This window comes from Pteropus medius, unplaced genomic scaffold (assembly GCF_902729225.1).
Source record: "Pteropus medius unplaced genomic scaffold, Ma_sr-lr_union100, whole genome shotgun sequence".
In the NCBI taxonomy this organism is placed as follows: Eukaryota; Metazoa; Chordata; class Mammalia; order Chiroptera; family Pteropodidae; genus Pteropus; species Pteropus medius.
The window spans coordinates 4479864-4490361 of NW_024352783.1; the positions used below are offsets into that span (position 1 = coordinate 4479864).

Sequence of the window (10498 nt, forward strand, 5' to 3'; positions counted from 1 at the left end):
TTGTGGACTTGTCAGTTTTTCAGGCTTTTTTGACCTTGGAACTATTGACAGTTGGGGCTGCACAGTTCTTTATTGCAGGGGCTATCCTGTGCATTACAAAATATTTAACAGCATTGCTGGCCTCTACTCACTAGATGTCAGTAGCACCCATCCCTCCCCAGTTATAACAACCAAAAATGTCTTCAGAAATTGCTATGTTAACCTTGTCTTTTAGTTTCTATAGTTCCGATGCTTTGACATCTGGGATCATCCTGATTCTGGAGGGACTGTCCCTCCCAAGGTTAGCCAATTCCTAGAGATAGTAAGTAACTAGTCCACAAGCATGCTTTCTGATTACAAACCTACCAAACCAGAGCACTTGCCATAAACATTCCAGGGCCAAGTACTAGACAACTAGGGACAGCCCCTGTGCCCCTGAACCTGCTGAAATTATTTAAACTAGCCAATCCTAAACCAGCATGCCCTACCTCCTCTATTTCTTCTCATGGAAACCAATAAGGACTCTTGCTCACAATTCTCCCTTCTTCTGGTTCCTGACCAACCCTCATGCTTCCTTCCATGGCCCTTCCTGTGTGTCATGTCCCTTCTTGGGAACTGTGGGTAATAATAAACCATGTTTTCTTTAACAGTCGTTTCTTGATCTATTGGCCTTATTATACTTCAAATTTTCCATTAATGCATTGCAGTATTTTTAAAGCAATTGATAAGTGTCTTCTGTTGCAAAATTGTCCCAGGTCAAACATGCCTGGATCAACCTAAAACCTAGACATCTGTATTTTTCAAAAAAATTATCTAGGTGATGTGAGGTCAACAAGTTTGGGGGACAGTAACCTTTAGATCTTATGCATAAAGACTTGAACCTGGCATTCGAGACTATATGATCCAACCCATACTGCACGAATTACTTCTCCTCTCCTGCATAACACTTTATTGTTTCAGGCTCTTATTCTACTGCATGGTCCTTGGCTACATGCTGATCCCTCTCACTTCCAAACCTTTGTTCCAAATGCAGACAGGCTTTTCTAATGACCCCTCAGACTTCCAATTCATACATATTTTTTTAAAATAATGAATGTTCATTTATTGAAGGAATGAACTAACCATTTCTTAATCATGACACATCAGAAACTGCTATAACACTTCTTTGGTGCCATAATGATGCTTTACAACCCCTCACGTAAATATGAGGCAGTAATCACATGTCAAGGCACTTCTCACAGTTTAATTTTATTTAATTTTTATTTCTGTTTCTATGCTTATTTGATTCTTTTCTTTCTCTTGCACTAGCTTGAAGGCTTCACAAGGTCAAAGATCAAGTCTATTTTTCCTCATCATAATATTTGAATTACTGAACATAGTGTCTGGCAATAAACGTTTGGTGAATAAATGAATAATTGATTAATTAATCAGCCAACTACTTACTACTTTAACTCACATTTTCAATTTGATGTCAAGCTCCTGTAGATCATTTCTTTGTTTCCATGTTTCCTTCCAAACTTATGAAAATGATTATATTTAAACAGTACATATTGAAACAATAAATGATAACCATTATCTGAATTACATTAATGTTATCAGTTGTACTTTACAGAGACTGGGCTACGGATGCCAAGTATTCATTTGTTTTATTTTTTTAAATGGGCAAACTCCCTTTGAACAACAACAAAAAAAAATTGCATTTGAAAAAGAAATATGTTATTTATGGCAATTATGTCATCGCTTATCCAGAAAGGACAGATTTAATTAAAACTGAGCATTTGTTTCTAAGACCCAAAACTACCCTTGCATCTGATAAATGTCATTGTTATAAGGTTACTTCCAAAAATTAAATAGAATTAGCAGAAAGTGCTCTCTGCCATTTTTATTTCTGTTGCATATACCGAGATGCCCTGTAGGCTGAAGGAAAAAAACAAATATGTTTTCCCACCTCAGTATCTTCATTTCTTATTTACATAAAGAAAAATGCCCTCTCAAACGCTATAATTTTTTCTATCTGAGTGAAAATTCTGTGTGTGCTTTAAAATTGCTTACTTGACAGCTCACTGTGAGAATCCCCATTTCCAAGCCTCACCCATGAAACAGGTGGTGCCTCTGGGTTCCTTGTAGACTCTGCATAACTCAGAGGGGCTTCTGAGGGTTTAGGGCAAGTGTAGTTATCAGATTTATTCCCAAAAGCCTCCTAATAATGGTTCATCTCCATTATTTTAATGCAGTTCAGACCTAATTATTTCCTAAATTTTGAATTTAATTTGTGTCTAAAGGGCTTGAAGCCTGTAGGCATTATAGAATGTGGCCAGCTTCCTCTCTCAGAAAATAAATATGAAACATCCTGACAGCTCTTGAGTGTCAAAAGGATTTTTTGACCATAGTTTGTATAATAACTGCCAGACTGAGATCCCAAAAAAACTCTATGTTCTTTCTTAGATATATAAACCTTCGAACTTCCTTGAGAAAATAGATCTGCACTTCAAAATTTATATTCCAAGGTTGGAAAACAAAAGCACACTGGCTGTTTCTCAAAACAGAAGAGACTTTTTCGAAATGGCTCCAGAGGTAATGGCTACTCCAAGAGCCAAGATAAAAACTGACAATGTCTTTGCCACACCATCTGCACAAAGGAGCAGGTTACTCCAGACAACAAGATCATCTCAAGTCCATTCACTCATCCTTGCCCTTTCTTTCTTTCCTGCTTCTTGTTCCACTGCCTGCTCCATGCTTACCTCTACTCCAAAAGTCTCGTTCCCTTCTCACCCTATGACACCATCCCATTTTCTTACCTTGTGTTTCTCTGTCTCTCTCCCTCCCACTCTCTTCCCTTTGCCACCCCCCTCTCCTTTCTGAACCCTGTAATGAATCCTTTCTTTTCTTCCCTCCTAACTTAGAACTGTCTGCATCCTTGTTTAAGATTTGAATCTGATATGGATCCCTACAAAATTAGATGCACTAAAAATAGATGCACAGAGGCACCTCAGAGCCAAAGTTACAGGAATCCAACTCCCTGTGTCATGATATTCGAGGCTTTTTCATTGTTAATAATGGCTGCTTAAAAACCTGAGAATGGTCTACAGCCATGCTACCCTGAACAAGCCTGATCCTGTCTGCTCTTGAAAGCTAAGCAGGGTCGGGCCTGGTTAGTACTTGGATGGGAGACCACCTAGGAAGACCAGGTGCTGTAGGCGTACAAACGAAATAAAAATATAGGGATTGTAAACTGACAAGATCCTTGCAATCTGTGAGGTCAATCAAAATTTGCCTCGCCAAAACAAAACAAAACAGAGACTGAATGTACCATGTTTTGGAAACTATTCTGATAATGGAACTTGCCAGGCTCTGGGAGCCAAGATGAAACCACCCATCAGCCCATTGGTCTCCAGTGAACCCCTCCTGAACTTGCTGCAATGGGAATTGGTTTCTTCAGAGAACACATAAGGCAAACAGCATACTTACTCTCAACTAGTGAAGCAGAGGTGGCAGTCCAAGCACCAATGGATTAAGAACCAATGAATTAAATAGAGAAAGAGTGAAAGGAAAGAGCCAGCAATGGGATTTCAAGCCCAGACCTGCCCAGCCAAGAGGAAGCGACTCACATACCCAGAAGCTCCACCATTGAATAGAGGTCCTGTTTTCCCCAGGCTCTCAGATCCCCATCGCAACCTCTGTGGGGCTGCTCAGGACCCTGCATCTGTAACCTAGGCTGGTCTTTTCGGCCATACTACTATGAGCTGGAGAGGCTGATGGACGTATTCCTGCTTCATCTCGTCTTTTTAGGACACAGTCCAAGTCCTAGAAGCCTACAGATGTTTTGAAGAGGAGGAGAGTCTCAGCACCTTCACAAGTCTTTATCAATATCACTGCCTGCTGACCACCAGCTGGAAAGAGAGAGCCTTTCTGTGTTGTTAAGGCTATTGATGCCTACAACACAGCAACAATTTGGAATTTCAGAAGACTTCAAGATGATTAATCCCATAGATTTCAAAAATCATTGGTCTAGGTCATACCAGAATTTATAGAGAATCACTCTACTTTCTTTTCATTTGTCTCCATTTTCCTTTGTGTGTTTCCTTATCTAAATTTATGGGTCAGAGGTATTTCTGTTTCTCCTGGTAGAAAAAAATGCTACAGAAATCAGAGCTCTTTGGACAGAATCTGATGATTTTTTTTCTATAAAAAAAATTTTTTTTTCTGAATATATGTAAGTAGAGGGATGTAAGTTTACAAATAACATTAGCTTTTTTTCCTCAATCAACTTATATGTGATTCAGAATCATTAAGGTGTACAGGATGCTGTACTATGATAGACATGACTGTTCTTAGGAGTGTATTCTGTAGCTTTGCAAAGATAGCTTACATCCAAAGATCAGTTTATAAAAAGCTCATAAATGAACATATGTATACACATGTTTTAGTGATAGATAAAATTTTTTAAAAATAGCTTTAAGGCATAATTGAAATATAATAAATTGTCCATATGTCAAGTGTAGAATTGGGTAAGTTATGACATGTGTTTACAATGTAAAACCACATCACAATAAAGATAGTGAACATATCTGTCACCCACAAAGTTTTTATTTTGTTTTATTTTTACTTTTTTAGAGACTTTATTTTTTAGAGCAGGTTTAGGTTCACAGCAAAATTGAGCAGAAGACACAGAGATTTCCATATATTCTCCATCCCCTCATCATTACAGCCTCCTCCATGATCAATATTCTCCACCAGAGAGGTGCACTTTTTACAACTGATTACTCTACATTAAGAAATTTTTATCACCTAAAGACCATAGTTTACCTTAGGGTTTACTCTTGCTTTTTTTATATTTAATGGGTTTGAACCAATGTATAATGACATGTATCTACCAGTATAGTATCATCCAGAGTAGTTCAACTGCCTTAAAAATCCTCCATGAGGATTAATAGGCAGAGCACAGGTTACTTTTTTAAAAATTTTGTTTTATTCTGCATTAATAAAGTTGTATCAATATCATTGGATAGACTGTAAAAAAAAAAAAAAAAAAAAAAGAAGACCTAAATCCAAATCTGTTTACTTCCGAAGTTCATTGATGATTCATCAGCTTCTCCCTTTCTTTCTTGTTCTCTTAATAATTGTTTTACTTTCTAATGTAACATATAGGCTTTTTTCTTTATTTTTCCTAGCAGCACCCTGAATGGTGGGGAGAGAGGAATACCATTATTTTAAAAGTAATCTACGTTGTGTAGATCATAAGCAACAATTAAAATATTTTTTGCAGTATAAATTCAATCTGATTTCAGGCACCCCAAACTCTGATAACCCAGCAGAGTGTTAATGTATGTGAAGGACAAATGCTATCATTGGGTAATAAACTCCATCATCCATTGTTTTTTTCCCTCCCTTGATGGCCTTCTTTCAGTTTCTTGAACATGTTAGGCATTTTCCTCCTTTAAGGTCTATGAATTTCCTTTCTCCTCAGTTTTAGGAGTCTTTCCTCCCCATTCTTTGCCTGGATATACTTTCATAATCTTTTATATCTGAAATTAAATGTAATGTCCTTCTCATAATCACCCTGACTAAACTACCTCCCTGTTATTCTATCTTATAGTATTGTGTTCTAGCCCTCTAGATTTGCACTGTCTGATAAATGGCCATTAGCTGCATGTGGGTATTGAAGTTTAAATGAATTAAATTTAATTAAAATTTTAAATTCAGTTCATTACCCACAATACCTACATTTATAGTGCACAATAACCACATGTAGCTAGTGGCTACTATATTAAACAATGCAGATATAGAATGTTTCCATCATCACAGAAGTTACTACTGCAGAACACTGCATCAAGATTATTTCTTACAATTTCCAATTTTATATTAATTTGCACGGAAGTTTTGCTTGGTCATTTGATGTTTGCCTCCCTTTGTACTGTATACTTTATGAGTATCAGAATTACAAAATACTGGTCAGTGCTTTGGTGCAAAGTAGGAGCTCAACAATTATTTTCGAATGAAAGAATGGTATGAATTAAGTTCAAAATTAGTAGATTGAAAGAATACACAAGGGAAGACACAAGTGCAGATGAAAAAGCAATGTCCTCATATTTCTAGTTCTAGCTGTCTAAAAAAGTTAAAGTACAATAGGAAAAAAAATTTATATTGGGATTTTCCAGTTATCATGGAGTGAAATCATTTCTGTTTCACTTTACTTCCTAAAATCAATTGAAGGCCATAAGATGAATGGATAAACATAGAAGAGAAATTACCATCTTCAATGAAATTGAGAAGCACCTGAACTAGAAACCACAAACCATGAAATACAGCTGCTAAAGAGTAAAGTTGGAATGAATTGATGGCAGATATCAAGAACTGAACATACTCCATTGCCTGGCACAGCGTACTCCAAGTGTATTTCCATCACCTTAAAAAGATCAGCCAACATCCCTTTCCTGGAGCATCTGAGTGCAGGGGCATGCTTGGTTACTGGGAACATCCCCTAGTCCCATTCCATGATCGAGAGTGCCAACGGAAACTGGGCCTGAAACATAGACACATTAACTTTGTGGAAAGCCAGAGATCTGTATGGCAAGGTAGAGAGGTAGGAATCACTCTCTATTCTGAAATGAAATACATACAAAAATCCTCTTCTAAACTAATCACACATGCGGGAAATGTGTAGTCGTTTTTGGTGTGAGGGGAAAATGAGTTCTTAATAGAGACCCACAGCAGAGGTGGAGGAAAAATGCCTCATACCCTGTATAATGTCCTCCTGTACTCCTCATCCAAATTTAAATAAACACTTAACCCAGAAAAAAACTGCACCCATTTAGAGATAAGAAATAATCACAAAAGAACCATCCTGAGAAATAGGCATGAATATAATCAGATAGAAGAGAGAAAGAAATTTGCCTAAGGAATAGCTATATCAGAAAAATTACTTTGCAAAGCAGAACAAAAGTACAAACAAACACTTATCCACAAAGTCAAATAATTTTTTTTATTTAAAAAAAAAAAAAACAGCATCTGGTCTTCCTAGGTGGTCTCCCATCCAAGTACTAACCAGGCCTGACCCTGCTTAGCTTCTGAGGTCAGACGAGATTGGGCACATTTAGGGTGGCATGGCCATAGACAGTTAAAGAATTTTTAATGGTGTCTGTGATTCTCAGAGCTCAAAGAAGTGATATAGGATCGAAAAAGACATGATAAGGCAATGGAAAGAAATAATGTGAGCTGAAAGAATCCAGAGAAAATGTGAAAGAGAAAGAAAGCCATTTCAAAACCTAAAGCACAGTGGAACTGGCAAAAATTAAAATAAATAATATATGAGACACAGAGACATGAAAGGCAGGCTTAGAAAAGAAGAAATTAACAAAATATGAAAACGAAAAGGAGTGAAATTGCTACAGAGAAAATAAAACATAGTGTATAAAAATGTACATGACTGATGAACTCCGAAAAGGAACCTAAACAAATGAAATAAATATAAAGTATCCAAATATAAAAGAAAATATTTTATTAAACAAAGGTCGATATATGTTTTATGATTGAAAGGTCACACTGTGCCCCCCCCCCAAATCAGTGCGGAATCATTAACCAAAACATATTCGTCACACTTGTGCTTCAATAATTTCAGACTATCCCCCAACACCCAGTTCCTCTTCTATCCCTCTCTCCAACTCTCCTCCAAAACAAACCAATAAGAGAAATTTTAAGAAGCTACCTAACGGGGTGAAAAAAATCAATCTGGTTTCAAAATTCTCTAAAGCAACATACGTCTACAACTCCTGAATTACAAGAAATGAGACTAAATGCTTTATACCAAGACAAACATGTCCAAATATAAAAGAATAAAATGAACAGATTTTATAAACCTTCTGGAAAAAGTATTTGATAATTGAATTGAGATTTCCAAGAGCTGAATAGAGGATAAATGATAAAAAGAAAGCATTCATTAAATCAACTTTAAAACTTTAAAAATTACCACCACAGGAAAAAATATATAAATTTGTATTAATGTTGAAAAAATAGAAAGCATAATAAAATGTTCTAGTTGAAGGGTAATCTTTTCCTGAAAAACTCCTTGTAAGGTAAATAAATGAGTAATTGAGTCTTTACTTTACAAAATAATAAATGACAAAGGAAAGCAATAAAAACAGTGCAATAACGCATAGGATCATCACTACCATGAACCAGCAAGTTCATAACAAGAAGAGGACTCGCTGTACTTGTGCCAGTTATACCATGAAAACATGGCCACAGAGTGGCTCACAGTACAGACCTGGATGTGAGGAAATGCTTCATGGCAATATTTCTCATATATCAGTATTTCTCGTATATCAGCATTCTCGTAAGTCTCATGGAACTCTTTTAGTATAATTCTAGAACTAATAAAAACAGCTAGAGATGAGCAGGATAGAAACTTAAGAAAGTGTCATTTATTTGGTTTCCTCACCTTTCACTGAGAGAATCAATAGCCACTGCCTGAAGATGATAAAGAAATAAAAACTTATGTATATGGTGAAGTGACTATATAAACATTCATATCTGCCAAATGGAAAACACACAACAAAACGAACATATATTGCAAAAGAAGGAAAAAAGGAAATATTTTAAATAAAGTAACATCTCATCAGCAAGGCTTTCCCTGAGTGCTCTTCTTATATAAATAGCATCACTCCTCCCCATTATCATACTCATTCTCATTACTCTCTTTTTTGCCACAGCATTATCACCACCTATTGCATATTCATCTATTGCTATTATTGTTGTTATTGTTATTATTATCCATCTATCCTAACTAGAAATTAGTTCCATGCGGGCAGGATCTCTATTTTGTTCACTGTTATATCCCCAGCATCTAAAATAGTATTGGTGTGTAGTAAATGCTCAATAAATATTTTTAAAGAAATGTAAAAATGCAAACAGAAAACATAATACGAAACAAAATTGCATAAATAAAGCCAAACATAGATAACATATCAACAATTGTGAATGAAACAAACTTGTTTATTAAAAGAAAATGAATTTCAGATCGTGTCAAAAACATAAACCAAATAAAATATAGTGGTTAAAGAAATATAGCCTCTGACGTAAACTGCAAGTATGATTTCCAAATCAAGGATTTATCAACTGTGCAATTTACATAAATTATCCATCCTCTAAGCTTCACTCCTCCATCTTCTCATAGGCTCACTCTGAGGCTATAAACAGATAACCCATTCAAATCATGACTTGAAGAATACCTAGTATACTGTCCATGACTGTCAGCAGGTACTAGTATAAGTGGACACAGTCTTGGTTGTAACGGGTGATCACCTAAAACCAAATAACTCAGGTCTGCAGTGAAAAGTATCAAGGTCACAACAGTGTAAAAGACAGGTCTGTTATTGTCTGCAGAGTGAGACATATCCTCTAAGGGAGTAATATTTTAGCAGAGACATGCATGAAGGATAAAAAGGAAATAAGTAAAGAGCAAGACAGTAAGTGGAGAAGATAGAAAAAAAATTGTGTGTGTGGTAGAGGAGGGAATGAATAGCATTGTAAGTGGCAGCAGCAGAATGTGTGAACAGAACATAAAATAAAGAAATATCAAATAAAACAATCTTGGGAAAAAAAGTATCACTGTAACATACACTTTAGTTAATAGACATTGTAAAGGGGCTTTTTGTTATTAATTTATTCAATTCACTCGGCAAGTACTTATTTAAGTCTTATGTGCCAGGTACTATGTAAGATGCAAAGGATAGAGAGCTAAGTAAGATATGCAGAGCCCTTGGCCTCATGAAATGTATAGTAGAGGGGGAAATTCTGAAAGATTAATAGTAATCTATGAAAAATGGCAAAGTGCTTTCATTTAATTTGAGGTTAAAAAATCTTACTAGAGGAAGTATTTTTCAGGAGATAACTTGAAAGAAAGTTAATAACTCTTTAAGTTTGAAGTGGGATGATCAAGGTGTTTGTGAAGGCATTGAAGTAAAAATACATGTTGCATTTGAATATCCAAAAGAAGTCTAGTATGTCTGAAACAGAGAAAAGCAGACAGAGAAAGAGACAGAGACAGAGACAAAGACAGAGAGAGACAGAGAGAGAGAGACAGACAGACAGACAGACAGAAAGACAGACAGAGAGAGGTGTCAGAAGACAAAAAAAGCTAGAGAGGTAGACAAGGCATGGTAGCCCATGATAAGGGTTTTATTTCCTATATTCATAGGAAATCATCAAAAGAGGGTTGAGAAATGCATTTTATGTATTTTTAAAGATTATTTTAGGTATTGTGTGAAAAATTGTTTGAGCAGCCAAAACTGAAAGTTGAGGAGACCAAGCAAATTGTCAGTTTGGGCTGTTTTCTTATGGTAACAAACAACCCCAAATCTCAGTAGCTTAAAAAAAAAGATGTTTTTCTTACTCAGGCTACAAATCTTTCATTGACCGTATGGAGATTCTGCTCCACATCATCCTCACTGAGAGATGCAGACAAAAAATAAATAAATAACCATGGAGGGTGATGGATAGGGCTGATGGATAGATGGTGATG

The 10498-nt window shown here is 36.0% G+C and overlaps 2 pseudogenes; one reads left to right on the forward strand and one right to left on the reverse strand.

The window, feature by feature from the left end:
* The first annotated feature begins 3060 nt into the window (after positions 1–3060).
* LOC120590018 (uncharacterized) lies at positions 3061–3179 on the forward strand (annotated as a pseudogene).
* A 3796-nt stretch (positions 3180–6975) lies between these two features.
* LOC120589953 (uncharacterized) lies at positions 6976–7094 on the reverse strand (annotated as a pseudogene).
* Positions 7095–10498: the final 3404 nt, after the last annotated feature.